Source organism: Solanum stenotomum, chromosome 2 (assembly GCF_019186545.1).
Source record: "Solanum stenotomum isolate F172 chromosome 2, ASM1918654v1, whole genome shotgun sequence".
NCBI classification, from domain to species: domain Eukaryota; kingdom Viridiplantae; phylum Streptophyta; class Magnoliopsida; order Solanales; family Solanaceae; genus Solanum; species Solanum stenotomum.
This window is the reverse complement of record NC_064283.1, coordinates 51,513,120-51,533,964: the sequence shown is the minus strand read 5'-3', so window position 1 is coordinate 51,533,964 and position 20,845 is coordinate 51,513,120. Positions and strand designations below refer to the sequence as shown.

Here is a 20,845-nt window from a genome sequence, read left to right as displayed (position 1 = left end):
GGGGGGGGGTTTGTAAGCAAGTAACAAATTGTTGATCAAGTAATAAGTAAGCAAGATTATCAGTTTGAGAAATCAATATAAGAGAGAAACTAGGGCATATGTGTTCCCCATAAGCTCCTAATGCAGTAATCCAAATAATAGTAATCCTTTCCTAGGGTTTTAAATGCAAAGTTGGTAAGTTAGGTATCCCTAAGTGATTGGTCCTCCAAGTAGGGAATTTCACCTCACACCTTGGTTCGGCTACGGGTGTATGATTTATTAAGCCTTACCTTTACCCCAAATTAGAAATTACATTAATGCATGACTTAGTTTTCACCCTCGCTCCCATTGACATTAGACTATTAGATAGTATCCACTACATCTCTGTTGTTAATTCTTTTCTCATTCATTACCTCTTTGGTCCAGCAAGTAGGAATGAGGCGATTTCTAACATTTGCAACCGTTTAAAAGACTTCTAAATGAAAGGATTAACAATACATGCACTATTCAAGAATTACATAATTATCATTCATTCTGTTTTAATTGCTCATGGTTCCCACAACCCTAGTTGTGGATTTAGCTACTCATGCTTGAAAGAACACAATTCATAATTAGGTAAAAAGAATTCATGAACTTACAATGAGAATAGATAAAAACCCAAATCTTGAATTGAAATTCAAAGTAAAAATAGTATTAACCAACTTCCAGAAATTAGAATGTTAAGAGTTTGCAAAATAACTCCCAAAAGACCAAAACTAAAAGTATACAATAATGTCTAACCCCCAAAAATGAGGTTTATAACTCCTATTTATAGAAAACAACTCCTAAATAAAACAGGAAACAAAATAAGGAAATAACTGGCAAGATGCGGTTTCAAACGATGCTTCGACCTACGGACCGTGGGTCGACCTATGGTCCGTAAGTCCTCTTCGTGGCTCAACACTTAGAAACTTTCATTAGGTACTGGAACCTTCAACTCTCAAATCATCATTAACGGACGTGCAGGATGGACCGTGGGTCGTCTTACTCTGTGGTTCCACACTTGTCAAACTTCCCTGATGTTCCACCTACGATGCACCACATACGGTCTGTGGACTGGACTACGATCCGTCCTGGAACTCCGTGGTTTGAGTTACAGAAACTCATCTCAAAGGCCAAGACCTACGACTGCCCATCAACGGTTCGTCGATGGACCTACGGTCCGTTGGTGGCTACTTCAGTAATTTTCAGCTCGCATCCTCATCAACTGCATCCAAGCCTATTTCCTACAAGAATTATGCACAAACCATTATTTCTAATAACAAAATGGCCTAAGACACACACAAACTCTAAGTAAAACATATCAAAAATACCGTAAACTCACGGTATATCACCATACCTACTCTAGAAAGCTGTCTTAGGGACATTTGATGCCCTAATCATGAACTGATGGTAACTAGACCACAAGTCTATCTTGGAAAACAAAGCAGACCCTAAAGATGATCAAACAAATCATCATTGTGTGGAAGAGGATACTTGTTCTTAATAGTGACCTTGTTCAGTTGTCTATAATCGATGCACATCCTCAAAGGACCATCCTTCTATTTCACAAATAAAACCGATGCACCCTAAGGTTACATACTAGAGAAAATAACCCCCTTACTTAATAGACCTGCAACTGCTCATTCAACTCTATTGGCCATGCGATAAGGATGAATATAGATGATTTTGGTGTCCGACACCAAATAAATTGCAAGATCAATGACTCTATCAAAAGAAACATATAAAAGATCAGTAGGAAATACATATGCAAACTCTTGAAGCATGGGAATGGACTCCATGGGAGGTATCTCAATGCTAAAGTCCCGGATAAAAGATAAGTAAGATAAATACCCTTTTTCAACCAATCTCTGAGTATGGAGGAAAGAAATAACTTTACTAGGGTAAGAACCACTAGCACTCTTCAACTAAACCCTCACAACGCCAGGCATCGCTAAGGTCGCCATCTTAACATTGCAATTAAGAGTAACATCATAAGGAGAGAACCAATCCATACCTAAAATGACATTGGAATCTACTTGCCAAGGTAAGAAATCGTATCATTTATTCTTGCTAAAGTGAATCCACTAGCTTAAGTCATTAAAGATAATCCTATTGGGGCACGTAGTTTGAGACAAGGCAATTTCTTCTAGAGACCAGGCATCTACCAATGGGAGAGCCTCCATCTCAAAGTTCTCTTGGTGCTGAGTAAATCCCAACGAAAAACACACAACCACAATAATATCAAAATACTTGGAAAGACAAGAATTATAGACTACCAATCCAATCATAAGTTCACACTACAAGAAAAAAGTCTTATTTAAGACCAACATTTAGGGACGAGTGAATTATCATGTCTCTAAAAGTATATCTATTGAGACGAGATTATATTTCGGTCCTTATTTGTACATTTTATTGAGAAGGTATTAAATCTAGTCTTAAAAAATTAATTCACTGGTCCCAAATTATATTGAGGGCCTAGAGTGGGAGAAAAGTTCCGCCATTTTTTATACTAAAATATTAAAAAAATGAAATTTCATTTTTTACAAAATTTTAAGCGCTAAATTAAAGTATACTGAAGCTGGGTAAACCAAAAAGACCATCATTCTATTTTTTCTCAAAATACAGCAGCCCCTCACCTAATGCCCTAGTTTTAGCTCTGATAACGCCAGTGCAACCGATCAAGGTCATCACTTTGCCCTCTTCACGTTTTTTTGCTTAATCTTTACATTTCTTGACGTTTCTCTGTCCTAATCGCGTCTTTTTTCTTGTATTGTTGTTGCTCTGCTCAAAACATAATTCCACCCAGCTTTTCTTAAAACAGAATTCTAGGTTGGTTCCTCTTCTGATTGAGTTGTTGTGTTTCTTCTATATGTATTATTGATGTCATTTTTTCATTGTTGCATTCAAGCTACTCTTTTTGTTCTTCCTGCCCAATCTTATATTGACGTTCCTCTGCCCTATTCGCGTCTTTTTACTTATATCGTTGCTGCTCTAATCAAAATAGAATTCCACCCTAGCTTTACTCGAAACTGAATTTCAGGTTTGTTCCTCTTCCGATCGAGTAACATCACATAATTCACATGTCCACCTGCTCTGGAATAACGCTAGAGAAAAATAAGTATTTGGAATGACTGGGTTACTAATCACCTCTACAGCTGCACTTGCTTTAGTCTCAGTCTAAACTATTAGACTTTCATCTATACTCCCAACCTGCAAAACAAAATGGAGCATGTTAATGACAAGGTTTACTGATTATAGTCGTCAATCATCTGTTCAGTTAATCAATTATGTGGGATTCAACTGTATATACATGTGAAAACGCAACATATATACTAAGAAACATATAACCTAGTTTGATTCAGCTGCATTGCATTTTGCTGTGCATTCCATCTTTTGGATATCTCCCAAAAGCTGGCCACTCTCATTGCAACTGCATTGCATTCCCTGCTTAATCTTGACGTTCCTCTCCTGATCGCGTCATTTTGCTTGTGTCATTACTGCTCTGCCCAAAAATAGAATTCCACCTCAGTTTTGCTCGAAACAGAATTCCAGGTTTGTTCCTCTTCCAATCGAGTTGTTGTGTTTCTTCTATATGTTTTATTGATGTCATTTTTTCATTGTTGTATTCAAGTTACTCTATTTGTTATTCCTCTTTTTTAACTCCTATAATTGAAAAATAGTGCCACTATAATGGACAATCAAGTTCCATAGATAAAACTTTACATTGGTGACTCTTATATCACATGTCGTATATGCATATAACATATCACGAATAGCCCTATCAGGATTCAGTTCATAGATAGAAATCTATGCCAAATGCAATAATTAAGGGCTCCCCATATATGTACTTGTCTAACTTAATATACATCTAAAATAAGGTGCTAAATATATTTTGCTGTAGAATAATTAGGTGTGCTATTGATACAAGCATGAAGCTTACACTCCACCATATCCAGTTCAAGCTTTAAATATCACTAAAACAAAATTAATTGAGTATATGTTTTTAACCTCGTTTCATAGGTCGTTGGACGTAAGATTTATTGGGATCTTCTATTTTCAACTTTGGAGGCCAAATTTCTCATTTCTTAACCAGCAATATAAGGTAATAACAGTCTTACCCTCTTTGTTCCCTTTATGAAATCTCTCCAACTGGACACCTGATGATAAATAGAAGAAATATTTCAAAACTCAATGCAGTAACTCTAGATTTTTTAAAATGCCAGTTGTCTTAACTGTACAACTTCATATCATCAGGAAGATTAGGTTTAATACGGTTATCTTGTTTGTCACTCAGGATTGTGGTAGGATGAATATAATTCCTTAACCTTTAACCAGAAGCTTTACTTTGAGAGCTGAAAATGGAAAAAATTATGGTATAGAGCGCATCTTCGTTTAATGAGTCTTACACAGTAGTTGTCCGAATTAGTCGGTGCCCCAAAACGGATACTGAACATGGAGTGGAAAAAAAAATTATGTTCTAAAGAACTTAATCTCCTGTGTTACTAGTTGTATCATTTGCTACAGAAAAAAAAAAGACACTATAGATTCAAAGAACAGTCTTCATAGTAAAAGTACAGTTACATAATAAATGACATAAACCACTCAAGTTCATAGGCGATTGTCAACAGATTCATGTTCCAGAAATAAAAAGAGTCATTTGCTCGGCTGCTGTAGCATCATGTCTTAGGTTATTATCTAAGAGATGAGATACCCATGACCTTGCACAGACCCAAAACCACTGTGCGCAGCTGCATGACTGATAAATCAAGTATGATAGAATTTTATATTAATCCTATCATACTATGCGCAGCTGCATGACATATATATATATGTGTGTGTGTGTGTGTGTGAATTTAAATTTAATTCTCAAACTTAAATAAACATTCACCTGTATTATGTGTTTGGACTTATAACCAATGTAGCATATAGTTGGAATTATAAGTTTTCTTGATTCTTTCTTTATGTATTAGTTTGAGGATGCGATTAGGTAATTCTTAACTTTAGGATAAGTTAGTTATGAGCCAAGACTTTTTAATCACAAGCGACTACCAATAAGAATTTTTTTTAATCACAAGCGACTACCAATAAGAATTTTTTTTAATCACAAGCGACTTTTTTGTGTAAGTACAAAGCTATAGAAGATTACATGTTTTCAAGTAAGTAAATTTTTATGTTTGTTAGTATAATTGGATTATTTTTTTGTTAAAAAATGCATTTATTCATTTTTGGAATCCAAAAATTCACATGTGAGTTGAGTGAGTTGTACAATAAGCCTCTCTGTCAAATAATTAGATACTCCATTTTATCTTATCTTAACATGAGTTAAATGGAACATCATGAATAATACCTTTAGACAAACAGTATACGTTTTAACCAGTGGTGTATAATTCATAACACACATTTATGTTTTGTGCATCTAAGTATAACAAGTTGTATGAATCTTCGTATTTTTTTTTATCCTTTATCTTTTTTAATCTAACTTTTATGTACTTTTCAAGGTTATGGCTCCTAGTAAGCAATGGATGCAACTAGTTGAGCATCGACTCAATGAAACCTATTTAGTAGGTGTGCAAAACTTTTTGGATTATGCTTTTCAGAAAACAGGAGAAGAATATGAAATACGATGTCTATGTGTCAAATGTTACAATACAACTTTAGAAACTCGTAAAACAGTTGAGACACATTTGCAAGTATATGGAATAATTAAGAACTATACTTTTTGGTATCACCATGGAGAATGTTTGGGTGAGCCATTGTCAGAATCTGAATATGAATTTGAATTTGAATATGAAGATGGTGATGAAGTAGAAGAATGTGAGAGTAAGGATGTAGTAGAAGAATTGTTGAGAGATTTATATCATAATCTTGATTGAGGAACTACACAGACTGATGGTGACAATTTACATGAGGAGGACCAAATGTTGAAGCAAAAAGATGTTATAGCCTATTGAAGGATTTCGAGCTGCCACTATATCAAAGTTCCAAAGCTTCAATCCGATATACAATAAAATAGACCAAAATATGGCTAGTATAAATTTTAGGAATCACATAGATTTAATATGAAATTACAATCTATCCCTATTTAGTTTGTAATTACATTAATCCCTGAAAAAGTAAAATAAACCGGATACATAATATGTAGCTCGGATACATTAAGAACTAGCTCGGATACATTATAAAATAAACCGGATACATAATATGTAGCTCGGATACATTGTAAAATAATTTAGAATTAGGAGAGAAATAAGGGATTTTAGAGGTTTTTAGAAATAGAAGGGAATATTGGAAATAAGGGAAATATAAGACGTGTATTTCAATAATTTTTCCAAAAGTATGGTACAAAAAGAGCATTTCGTGGCCTATTTCTGCTTCCCGCTGCTACTGTTGTGCAAAGAAAAATTGGGCTTTGGCCCATTTTCGTTTCTGAAAATTTCTGTATACACTGAATGTATACATCTGTATATGGGTTGTATTTTTGTCTATTTTCTTGTCTGTCGGATTATATACCAAGTGTCTACAACTCACTTCAACTTTCGAACAACCTGTATTTTCGTTTCAACTGTATATTAAGTGTATACAGTCCATTTTTGGACTTTTGAACATCTACATCAGCTCTATTTCTTCCTGTTCATCAACTTCTTTATCTTGGCAATGAGGTTGACTCGAGAAAGGGTTGAGTTGGGCCTCCATGGCCAATTCGAAATGAAAAGAGGAAGGTAATGGAATTCAAAGAACTCACCCGAAGTCACATGAAAATAGCAAGAAGATGGATTATTAGCCTTTATTCATGAAGATGAATACTTACAAATGAGCTAAAATTAATCACCAGAAAACTTAGGCATATAAATGGCATAATATGAATGCACTTTAACAGCAACTTATTAACTATGTAACAAATATTCATGCTTCCAAATCAAAAACCAATTGACTAAAACCTTCTGATCCTAGGCATAAATGAGTTACTGGAAGACAAACCGGGACGGAGAGCAAAGGAGATGACGAGCTTCCACCACCAACGGAGCTTTGTCAGAAAGCTTGAATGAAAACTTCAAGGGCAAAACCTCAAGAAAAAATTTGAACCTTCAAGCTTTTGACTATCTAAACCGGTTTCTTTTTAAAAGAAAATGTCTTGAATTTGTGTCAAGAACATCTCAATAAAATTAGTAGTCTAACACCAAATTATAATAAGAGGCCTTAAATACACATGCACAAAAATATTATTGATTTAGGGTTGCCTTTTTTTATTCTTACATAATTGTGTTTAGTGTTTAACTTTACATGATAATATTATTATTTATAAAGCAAAGAACTAGAAAAGGTTAGATATTTGTTTGCAATATATTGTGTTGAATTCGAGCCCCTTCGTCCAAAAAAAATAAGGATAAATATAAGGATATTTTTCCTTTCTTTTGATGAGCTATCCATATAAGATTTTATTGTGTATACATAATTAACCATTGAAGACAAATAAAAACCCAAAATAGGGATGATCAAGATAATAAAAGAAGAAATTGTACTAATATTTTAAAAAAACTACTCATGCAACAATTCGTCCTCAACCGCAAATTCATATTTTGCTAATTAGTTGATCATAATTACCTCCAAATAGAGGATCCACTCATCCATCAACATCATCATCCTTAACATCATTATTATTTTCCTCTTCTTCTTTTTTCTTCTCTTTAATTCTACAAATGACAAATATATCCTTGTTCTTTCTTTTCTTAATATTCTCTTCTGGCAAAAAATATTCCTTCAAAAGCCATTTTTCACTTTAATATTTTTCAATACCACTTTCAATCCTCAAACTTCTCTTATATCCATTTATAATATTTCTATTTGTTTTATCTCTAATGGGAATATCACTTGTTTGGCCACTCCAAGTCCCACTCCCAACTGTTCTTGAGAATCTCTTTTTCGAATTATTGATCGCGTAAGAAAGTAACATGTCTTCTCTCCATCGATAATTTGCCATGGCTCTAAGTCTCCAAATAGGTCATTTAGTTTGATAACATGGGGACGTGGAAAAATTCCATCGAGCGTGAACCTTTTAGATGGTTGATCAACTCTTTATTGCTAGGATGAAATCGAAAACTTAAACTATGCTTAGATCTTGATAAAGCCATGTTATTTGTAAAAAAAAATTGGTAGGTGTAAAAAGATCGATGTAATAGAATTTAATTGAATGTAGTGGAGTTTATATAATACGTTAAGTAAGCCTAATCTATCTAATATTGGGATACACAATATTTGGTAATTAATTCCATAAGAAACGTAAAAACTATTGGAATAGTGTTGGCGGTATAAAAGTGTAGGGAAAAGATAATATTTGACTTAATTTCGCAACTCTCTACTTAATAAATTCTGTAAGAATCGTAACTACTAAATTTGACCCCAAGTTTTGTAATTTCAGTAATTGACGGTTCTAGGTTAATTTTTTCATTTATTGATAAACAATTATTTGTTTCAATATTGGAAAATAAGTACCCTTGAGTTTAATAATGTCACATTTTTTAGATTTTGAAAATTAACCTTTATTTTTAACTGAAAATTTATAATTTGAATTTTTTTTTCGTATTTATAAATTACAAAAAAAAAAAAATGATAAGTCACAACAATTAAAATTTGTAAAATATTTGAAAGGCATATTGCACTTTTTTGGAAGCGGCTCCGGTCCAGTAGAGGTTCTATCTATTTCCTCCAGTGAGGCATTAGATGCTTTACACGTGTCCCATAAATGTTTCAATGGATCGATTTGTTTTCTTCTTTAACTAGGGTTAACTTTTTTTTATCCGTCTCCACAAGAAAAAAACTTTTCTCTCTTTCCTCCATTTCATCTTAATAAAACTATCTTTAATATTTAAAAAACTATTTTAATAGTGTTTAAGGAGGAAGACATGGTACATCGAAATAATTTCACAAAATATTGAAATTTATTATCATCTGTTTTTGATAAAAGAATTTAAAAGACATTGTTACGATTTTTTTTTAGTGAAATTAGATACTCCCTCTGTCCCATTTTATGTGAGGTAGTTTGACTCAGCACGGAGTTTAAGAAAGAAAGGAAGACTTTTAAAACTTGTGGTCCAAAATAAATGATAAAAATTTTTGTGGTTGTAAATCATTTCATTAAGGGTAAAATCGACATTTTATAGTTAAAATTTTACTTAATATAGAAATGTGTCATTCTTTTTTGGACGGACTAAAAAGGAAAGTAAGTCACATAATTGGGATAGATTGAGTAATTAAATTAGGCTGAGATTAAAAATTGTGTTAGGAATTGTATATTGTCTTTCTATCGATAAAATTGAGATTTTCAATATTTATGTGTTCCTTTGCTACCCTCTTTTTTCAAAGTGAATTTTCAAAAAAAAAGAAGTTAATTTTGCAATCTGTTTATTGGTTTTGTTATTTATTTTTATGTTAAAAACTTATTTTGAATTAAATATCATACTAGAAATAGAGAAGAGGATATAAATCAAAATTAAAAACAATAGAGGGGACAACATGACAAAGACGATGTATTACTATTTGACCGTGTAAATATAAATATTTGGAAAGAGATGAAGGACCATTGTAAAAATAATTAACCCTAATTAAAGGATGATCAAATGAATTCATTAAAATTTTTATGGGACACGTGTAAAGAATCTAATGCTCCACTGGAGGAAATGGACATAACCTCTACTGGACAGGAGCTGCTTCCCAATGTTTTCACTAAAGTGATATAAGAAAAAATGGAAATATATATATATATATATATACTTTTAAAGAAGTTTATGATTTTATTAGTTACCAAAAAAAAAATATTATGATTTTAACCTTGAGACTTGAGCACAAAGATATTTGATATTCTATTTGGTCACAAGTGTACGATAATAATGCATCTTAAAATCTATACAAAGATGTGATATCCATGTTTGAATAATAATTTAAAGTAGTAGGAATTCTAAGTTGTTTAGAATTTGTTGTTTTTGATATTTACTTAATTAATGTCTAGTTAAGATTTATTTGTCCTAATTCTATATAGAATAGATTTTTTAATCGTAATTTAATTTTGTTTCTTGCTTTTATAAATAGGGTTATGACTAGTTATATAGAAATATACAAAATAGAGAGAACTTGAATTAAAATTCAAGAACTTTTGAGTTTATAAATTAAATAGTTTCATTTAAAGTTGAAGTTGGATAATGGGTTACAGCAAAATAATGGAGGCAAGACTACGGTTTGTAAAATCCGATGACAAGGAAATCAAGCGTTTGCAAATATTAAGTGCTACCTTGATTTGCAAGATGAAACTCTGCACCGCACATAAAAAAGTTTTTCATGATTTTGAATATATTGTCATAGCTCGTGGAAATTTCAAACCTCAAGACATGTTAATTGAGAAAATTAAAACTGATAATGATGATGATGATTATGACAACGAGGATGAGGAAGAGAAGAAACCGAGCAGTCATCTTGATTGCATGGTTTCTGTTTTGAATATATTCCGTAAGTTTCACTTTAATCTTTTTCAATCCTCAAACTTCTCTTATATCCAATTATAATATTTCTATTTGATTTATCTCTAATGGGAATACCACTTGTTTGGCCACTCCAAGTCCCACTCCCAATAGTTCTTGAGAATCTCTTGTTCGAATTATTGATCGCGTAAGAAAGTAACATGTCTTTTCTCCATCGATAATTTGTCATGGCTCTAAGTCTCCAAATACGTCAATTAGTTTGATAACATGGGACGTGGAAAAATTCCATCGAGCATGAACCTTTTTAGATGGTTGATCATCTCTTTATTACTAGGATGGAATCGAAAACCTAAACTATGCTTAGATCTTGATAAAGCCATGTTATTTGTAAAAAAAATTGGTAGATGTAAAAAGATCAATGTAAAGAATTTAATTCAATGTAGTGGAGTTTATATAATATGTTAATTAAGCCTAATCTATCTAATATTGGGATAGATAATATTTGGTAATTAATTCCGTAAGAAACGTAATTACTATTGGGATAGTGTTGGCGGTATAAAAGTGTAGGAAAAAGATAATATTTGACTTAATTTCACAATTCTCTCCTTAATTAATTCCGTAAGAAACGTAATTACTAAATTTGACCCCAAGTTTTGTAATTTCAGTAATTGATGGTTCTAGGTTACTTTTTTCATTTATTGATAAACAATTTTTTGTTTCAATATTGGAAAATAAGTACCCTTGATTTTAATTATGTCACATTTTTTAGATTTTGAAAATTAACCTTTATTTTTAACTGAAAATTTATAATTTGAATATTATTTTTTTTCGTATTTATAAATTACAAAAAACAAATGATAAGTCATAACAATTAAAATTTGTAAAATATTTGAAAGGCGTATTGCAATTTTTTGGAAGCGGCCTCAGTAGAGTAGAGGTTTTGTCTATTTCCTCCAGTGAGGCATTAGATGCTTTACATGTGTCCCATAAATGTTTCAATGGATTGATTTGTTTTATTTTTTAACTAGGGTTAACTTTTTTTTATCCGTCTCCACAAGGAGAAAACTTTTCTCTCTTTCCTCCATTTCATCTTAATAAAACTATCTTTAATATTTGAAAATTAAAAAAAAAAACTATCTTAATAGTGTTTAAGCAGGAAGACATGGTACATCGAAATAATTTCACAAAATATTGGAATTTATTATCATCTGTTTTTGGTGAAAGAATTTATAAGACTTTGTTGCGATTTTTTTTTTAGTGAAATTAGATACTCCCTCCGTCCCATTTTCTATCAGGTAGTTTGACTCGACACAGAGTTTAAGAAAGAAAGGAAGACTTTTAAAACTTGTGGTCCAAAATGAATGATATAAATTTCTGTGGCTGAAAATCATTTCATTAAGGGTAAAATCGACATTTTATAGTTAAAATTTTATTTAATATAAAAATGTGTCATTCTTTTTTGGACGGACTAAAAAGGAAAGTAAGTCACATAAATTGGGATAGATGGAGTAATTAAATTAGGTTCAGATTAAAATTGTATTAGGAATTGTATATTGTCTTTCTATAGATAAAATTGAGATTTTCAATATTTATGTGTTCCTTTGCTACCCTCTTTTTTCAAAGTGAATTTTCAAAAAAGAAGAAGTTAATTTTGCAATCTGTTTATTGGTTTTGTTATTTATTTTTATGTTAAAAACTTATTTTGAATTAAATATCATACTAGAAATAGAGAAGAGGATATAAATCAAAAATAAAAACAATAGAGGGGACAACATGACAAAGACGATGTATTACTATTTGACCGTGTAAATATAAATATTTGGAAAGAGATGAAGGACCATTGTAAAAATAATTAACCCTAATTAAAGGATGATCAAATTAATTCATTAAAATTTTTATGGGACACGTGTAAAGAATCTAATACTCCATTGGAGGAAATGGACATAACCTCTACTGCACAGGAGCTGCTTCCCAATTTTTTCACTAAAGTGATAAAAAAAAAATGGAAATACATATATATACACACTTCTACAGAAATTTATGATTTTATTAGTTACCAATAAAAAAATATTATGATTTTAACCTTGAGACTTGAGCACAAAGATATTTGATATTCTATTTGGTCACAAGTGTACGATCATAATGCATCTTAAAATCTATACAAAGATGTGATATCCATGTTTGAATAATAATTTAAAGTAGTAGGAATTCTAAGTTGTTTAGAATTTGTTGTTTTTGATATTTACTTAACTAATGTCTAGTTAAGATTTATTTGTCCTAATTCTATATAGACTAGATTTTTTAATCCTAATTTAATTTTGTTTCTTGCTTTTATAAATAGGGTTATGACTAGTTATATAGAAATATACAAAATAGAGAGAACTTGAATTAAAATTCAACTTGAATTAAAATTCAAGAACTTTTGAGTTTATAAATTAAATAGTTTCATTTAAAGTTGAAGTTGGATAATGGGTTACAGTAAAGTAATGGAGGCAAGACTACGGTTTGTAAAATCTGATGACAAGGAAATCAAACGTTTGCAATTATTAAGTGCTACCATGATTTGCAAGATGAAACTCCACACCACACACAAAAAAGCTTTTTAGGATTTTGAAAATATTGTCATAGCTCATGGAAATTTCAAACCTCAAGACATGTTAATTGAGAAAATTAAAACTGATAATAACGATGATGATTATGACAACGAGGAGGAGGAGGAGAAGAAACTGAGCAGTCATCTTGATTGCATGGTTTCTGTTTTGAATATATTCCGCAAGTTTCACTTTAATCTATTTCAATCCTCAAACTTCTCTTATATCCAATTGTAATATTTTGTTTGATTTATCTCTAATGGGAATACCACTTGTTTGGCCACTCCAAGTCTCACTCCCAACAGTTCTTGAGAATCTCTTGTTCGAATTATTGATAGCGTAAGAAAGTAACATGTCTTCTCTCCATCGATAATTTGCCATGGCTCTAAGTCTCCAAATATGTCCTTTAGTTTGATAACATGGGGACGTGGAAAAATTCCATCGAGCATGAACCTTTTTAGATGGTTTATCAACTCTTTATTACTAGGATGTAATCGAAAACCTAAACTATGCTTAGATCTTGATAAAGTCATGTTATTTGTAAAAAAAAATTGATAGATGTAAAAAGATCGATGTAGAGAATTTAATTCAATGTAGTAGAGTTTATATAATACGTTAATTAAGCCTAATCTATCTAATATTGGGATAGATAATATTTGATAATTAATTCCGTAAGAAACGTAATTACTATTGGGATAGTGTTGGCGGTATAAAAGTGTAGGGAAAAGATAATATTTGACTTAATTTCACAATTCTCTCCTTAATTAATTCCGTAAGAAATGTAATTACTAAATTTGACCCCAAGTTTTGTAATTTCAGTAATTGACGGTTCTAGGTTAATTTTTTCATTTATTGATAAACAATTTTTTGTTTCAATATTGGAAAATAAATACCCTTGATTTTAATTATGTCACATTTTTTAGATTTTGAAAATTAACCTTTATTTTTATCTGAAAATTTATAATTTGAATATTAATTTTTTCGTATTTATAAATTACAAAAAATAAATGATAAGTCACAACAATTAAAATTTGTAAAATATTTGAAAGGCGTATTGCAATTTTTTTGAAGCGGCTCCGGTCCAGTAGAGGTTCTGTCTATTTCCTCCAGTGAGGCATTAGATGCTTTATACGTGTCTCATAAATGTTTCAATGGATCGATTTGTTTTATTTTTTAACTAGGGTTAACTTTTGTTTTATCCGTCTCCACAAGGAAAAAACTTTTCTCTCTTTCCTCCATTTCATCTTAATAAAACTATCTTTAATATTTGAAAAGAAAAAAAAAACTATCTTAATAGTGTTTAAGGAGGAAAACATGGTACATCGAATTAATTTCACAAAATATTGGAATTTATTATCATCTGTTTTTGATTTAAGAATTTATAATACTTTGTTACGATTTTTTTTTTTAGTGAAATTAGATACTCCCTCCGTCCCATTTATGTCAGGTAGTTTGACTTGACACGGAGTTTAAGAAAGAAAGGAAGACTTTTAAAACTTGTGGTCCAAAATGAAAGATAGAAATTTGTGTGGCTGTAAATCATTTTATTAAGGGTAAAATCGACATGTTATTGTTAAAATTTTACTTAATATAGAAATGTGTCATTCTTTTTTGGACGAACTAAAAAGGAAAGTAAGTCACATAAATTGGGATAGATGGAGTAATTAAATTAGGCTGAGATTAAAAATTGTGTTAGGAATTGTATATTGTCTTTCTATCGATAAAATTGAGATTTTCAATATTTATGTGTTGCTTTGCTACCCTCTTTTTTCAAAGTGAATTTTCAAAAAAGAAGTTAATTTTGCAATCTGTTTATTGGTTTTGTTATTTATTTTTATGTTAAAAACTTATTTTGAATTAAATATCATACTAGAAATAGAGAAGAGGATATAAATCAAAAATAAAAACAATAGAGGGGACAACATGACAAAGACGATGTATTACTATTTGACCGTGTAAATATAAATATTTGGAAAGAGATGAAGGACCATTGTAAAAATAATTAACCCTAATTAAAGGATGATCAAATTAATTCATTAAAATTTTTATGGGACACGTGTAAAGAATCTAATGCTCCACTTGAGGAAATGGACATAACCTCTACTGGACAGGAGCTGCTTCCCAATTTTTTCACTAAAGTGATATAAGAAAAAATGGAAATATATATATATACACACACTTCTACAGAAATTTATGATTTTATTAGTTACCAAAAAAAATATATTAAGATTTTAACCTTGAGACTTGAGCACAAAGATATTTGATATTCTATTTGGTCACAAGTGTACGATCATAATGCATCTTAAAATCTATACAAAGATGTGATATCCATGTTTGAATAATAATTTAAAGTAGTAGGAATTCTAAGTTGTTTAGAATTTGTTGTTTTTGATATTTACTTAATTAATGCCTAGTTAAGATTTATTTGTCCTAATTCTATATAGAATAGATTTTTTAATCCTAATTTAATTTTGTTTCTTGCTTTTATAAATAGAGTTATGACTAGTTATATAGAAATATACAAAATAGAGAGAACTTGAATTAAAATTCAAGAACTTTTGAGTTTATAAATTAAATAGTTTCATTTAAAGTTGAAGTTGGATAATGGGTTACAGTAAAGTAATGGAGGCAAGACTATGGTTTGTAAAATCCGATGACAAGGAAATCAAGCGTTTGCAACTATTAAGTGCTATCATGATTTGCAAGATGAAACTCTGCACCGCACACAAAAAAGCTTTTCAGGATTTTAAAAATATTGTCATAGCTCGTGGAAATTTCAAACCTCAAGACATGTTAATTGAGAATATTAAAACTGATAATAATGATGATGATTATGACAACGAGAGGAGGAGGAGAAGAAACCGAGCAGTCATCTTGATTGCATGATTTCTGTTTTGAATATATTCCGCAAGTTTCACTTTAATCTTTTTCAATCCTCAAACTTCTCTTATATCCAATTATAATATTTCTATTTGATTTATCTCTAATGGGAATATCACTTGTTTGGCCACTCCAAGTCCCACTCCCAACTGTTCTTGAGAATCTCTTGTTCGAATTATTGATCGCGTAAGAAAGTAACATGTCTTCTCTCCATCGATAATTTGCCATGGCTCTAAGTCTCCAAATACGTCAATTAGTTTGATAACATGGGGACGTGAAAAAATTCCATCGAGCATGAACCTTTTTAGTTGGTTGATCAACTCTTTATTACTAGGATGGAATCGAAAACCTAAACTATGCTTAGATCTTGATAAAGCCATGTTATTTGTAAAAAAAAATTGGTAGATGTAAAAAGAGTGATGTAATATAATTTAATTGAATGTAGTGGAGTTTATTTAATATGTTAATTAAGCCTAATCTATCTAATATTATACATGTATCAAATGTGTATCTAGTGCATTTGCATGTATCTGGATACATGACTATCTCCCTCCATATTCTCGTTTGCCTCCCTCCCCATCTCGCTCTCCTCTCTCCTTATTTTAGTGTATATGGTAGAAAAATTCCTTATTTTATTGTATCTAATTGTAAAAATACATGTATCTTTCTCATTGTATGATAAGAAACTCTTAATTAGTAGTAAGATATGTAAATTATATAAAAATATATGTAGAATTAATATATATCACTACATTAAAAATTATCTTTAGCGGCAATTAGTTAACGACAATAGCTCAATTGCCGCTAAATGTGTATTTTTAGCGGCAATTAACACTCTTTGTATATGTCCCTAAAGCCTTTAGCGACATTGAATCTAATGACACTTAAGTAATGCTGATAAAGACTTTAGCATTCTTTATTAATGTGTTTATTAATTGCCGCTAAAAGTTACTTTTGTTGTAGTGTATGGTATGTATGTATGTACTCTAATAAGATAGTTGTCCTTATCTTGTGTATGGTTGTAAGGAAATACGTATACCACAAATTAAAAAAAAAAACACGTTAATGATTAAATATATGATTAAGTCCAATGTAACTTTTAAAATTAATTTGCATGGTTTAAAAAAAAAATAGTTATGTAATTTAAACATGTGGTAATTCATAGTCCTTTCATTCCAAATATTGTCACCTTTAAGTTCCTTTCGGAATTACCTTGACTAATTTTAAAAATTAAATTGGATTAGGTTTAATATTTCAAAATTTCAAAGACTAAACAAAAATTACTACTAGAAGTTGCACTTTTTCTCATATCACTTTAGTGAAAAAATGCATCATGTCTTTCAAATATTTTCGAATTGTATTTATATAGTTTATAAATAAAATTAAATGATAAATTTTCAGCTAAAAATTAAATTTGATACTCAAAATAATTAAAACCAAGGGGTATTATTTTCCGGTATTGAAACAAATATAATTGTTTATCAAAAAATTCAAAAAAAAAACTCGGGGTTAAAGAAAACTGACAACTGTCAATAGTAAATTTTGGTAATTAACAAAAAAATTAGAGGATTAGTAGTCAAATTTGGTAATTCGCAAAAATTTAGAGGATTAGGCTTAATTAACACTTGTATACTACCGCCAACTATCCGAACACTAGATGGACTAGGCTTAATTAACACAATATACTAGACAAATTAGGCTTAATCAACATATCATATAAACTCAATTACATTCAATTAAATTCTATTACATCGATCTTTTTACAAATACCAAAAAAAATTACAAATAACATGGCATTATCAAGATCTAAGCATAGTTTAGGTTTTTGATTCCATCCTAGTGATAAAGAGTTGATCAACCATCTAAAAAGATTCATGCTCGATGGAATTTTTTCATGTCCCCATGTTATCAAACTAAAGGACGTATTTGGAGACTTACAGCCATGGCAAATTATCGATGGAGAGAAAACATGTTACTTTCTTACGCGATTAAAGAAATTCAATAATTTGAACAAGAGATTCTCAAGAACAGTTGGGAGTGGGACTTGGAGTGGCCAAACAAGTGGTATTCCCATTAGAGATAAATCAAATAGAAATATTATAATTGGATATAAGAGAAGTTTGAGGTATAAAAGTGGTATTGAAAAATATCAAAGTGAAAAATGGCTTTTGAAGGAATATTTTTTGCCAGATGAGTATATTAAGAAAAGCAAGAACAAGGATATATTTGCCATTTATAGAATTAAAGAGAAGACAAAAAACGATGAGGAAAATAATAATGATGACGATGATGATGATGTTAAGGATGAAGATGTTGATGGATTATTGGATTATCTATTTGAAGGTAATTATGATCAAGTAATTAGCAATGATAATGACAATCAATTAGAGGGTAATTATGAAGTGAGGACAAGTGATGAAGCAAGTACAAGTACATTAAACAATAATGGAATCAATCCATATGAGGATTCAAGCATTGATTCTGTATTGGAAATGATTGAGTTTTAATGTTTATAAGCATGCAAATAGCAATGCTATCAAGTACTTTTTTTTTGTTACATTAGTCATTAGGTTATAAACTTATAATAGCTTGAATGTGAATAATTTTCGTTTAGAAAAATATGAATTTGCAGTTGAGGATACATTGTTGCATGAGTATTTGTCTTTAAATATTGAAGAAAACTAATTAATACAATTTCTTCTTTTAATAGCTTGATCATCCTTGTTTTGTTTATATGGCAAACACATGTTTAACCTTTTCAATTTTTTATTTTTATAAATAATAATGCTACCATGTGAAGCTAAACGCAAAAAACAATGAACTAAGAAAGGGGCGGCTCAACGTAATTGGGGACCTAAAGCGAAATTTCAATTTGCGGCCTAAAATATAAATACACTTCATATACGTATTTATTCAAAAAAAAAAAAAATACACTATTAAGATGAAAATTATTAGTACTTAATATTGTTTTTTGAGTTACTAGTTTTAGGTAAGATTTTATCAACTCAACATTGAAAAACATCCTTTAAGTGAGACAATTATTATATGTATTGTTAACATAATGATATAAGTAATAAGTTGATAATTATTAAATAAAGATAAGAGTTAGAAGTTTAGAATCATAGAATTTGACTCAAAAAGTTGAAGACTTGGTATACCTCATTTTAATATGCTTAGAGTAATGCTTGAAACTAAAATTTAAAAAGAAATAAAAAAGAATTTATAATTCACTTTGTTCAACACTTTTCACTGTTAATTCTTATTTTTAACAAAGTACAAAAGATGTTAAAGTGGATAAAATAATTTATTTAAAAAAAATTATACTTTTTATCATAAATAATTAATTTTTCTATAAAAAAATTAACACATAATTTATTCTTGACAAAAATTTGGGCCCCCCGGAATTTGGGGGCCTAAGGCAAAGGCCTTATTTTTGAAAGCATAGAGCCGCCCTGACTAAGAATAAAACAAGGCAATCCTGAATTAATAATATTTTTGTGCATGTGTATAAATATTTAAGGCCTCTTATTATAATTTGGTGTTAGACTATAAATTTTATTGAGACGTTCTTGACACAGATCCATGATATTTTCTTTTAGAAAAAAAAAACATAATACTTAAGTTTTTCCAGAGCAAGCAAGTCAGCAAATGCTTGTCTACCTCAACAAAACACTTGAACTAATAAAAGTGATATGTATTAGTAGATCATCTATTTGGAAGTAATTATGATCATTGATCAAGTAATTAGCAACGATAATGACAATCAGTTAGAGAGTAATTATGAAAGTGAGGACAAATTATGAAGCAAGTACAAGCACATTAAAAAATAATGTTTAACATGGAGATTATGGAAAATTAATGGAATTAATCCATATGAGAATTCAAGCATTGAGTCCGTACTTGAAATGATTGAATTATAATGTTTATAGGCATGCAAATAGAAATGCTATCAAGTTTTTTTTTCTTTTGTTACATTAGGTTATAAAATTTTATATGGATAGCTCATCAAAAGAAAGAAAAAAGAAACCCCTTATATTTATCTTATTTTTTCGAGGAAGGAGCTTGAATGCAATGCGATATATTGCAAACAAATGTCTAACCTCATTTAAATTTATTTTCATAAATAATAATATTACCATGTGAAGTTAAATGGCAAAAGAATTATATTAGAATAAAAAAGGCAAATCTAAATTAATACTTAATATTTTTGTGCATGTGTATAAATATTTAAGGCCTCTTATTATAATTTGGTGTTAGACTACTAATTTTATTGAGACGTTCTTAACACAGATCCAAGACAATTTCTTTTAGAGAAAATGAATACATACTACTTAAACTTTTCTAGAGCAAGTAGGTCAGCAAATTCTTGTCTACCTCAACAATACACTTAAGCGAACGTTGAGGCTTTCATCGAAACAAAGAGAGGAGCGGAAAGCCACTTGACAGTAAGGAAAGGGACATGTATCCTTTGAACTGATAAAAATGTCAATAGTTATTGATGAGCCTAATCTAAAAAAAGAACGTCAAGAATGCAACCAATTATTGCTAATGAATGATTTTATTTTTTGAAAACAAACACTTTTAATGACTCAATGTGTCAAGCATTCAAACAAACCTCTATTTATTGCAAACAAATAAATTTGAATCCAATTATATTATTGTAAACATAAATACAAACATCTAAGTTGCGTGATTTCGAGAATGCAACCAATTATTGCTGCTTATATCAATAGAAATCAGTAGATAGACATTTATATTGACTTTGAAGCAAATTAAATATGTATACAAACACAATTAACAATTCTTATGTAAAACATGAATTTTAGCAACAACTACAAATTTTAATGGAAACTAAAATGGAATAAACTTAATCATTAACCTTTTGTGTTGTATACACATCAACACAAG

At 30.2% G+C, this 20,845-nt stretch overlaps 2 pseudogenes; one reads left to right on the top strand and one right to left on the bottom strand.

Annotated features, from left to right (window-relative positions):
* Window positions 1–7,567: 7,567 nt before the first annotated feature.
* Window positions 7,568–8,126, bottom strand: LOC125856080 (NAC domain-containing protein 2-like; annotated as a pseudogene).
* Window positions 8,127–17,727: 9,601 nt separating this feature from the next.
* On the top strand, window positions 17,728–18,444 carry LOC125856079 (protein NTM1-like 9; annotated as a pseudogene).
* The last annotated feature ends 2,401 nt before the right edge of the window (window positions 18,445–20,845 follow it).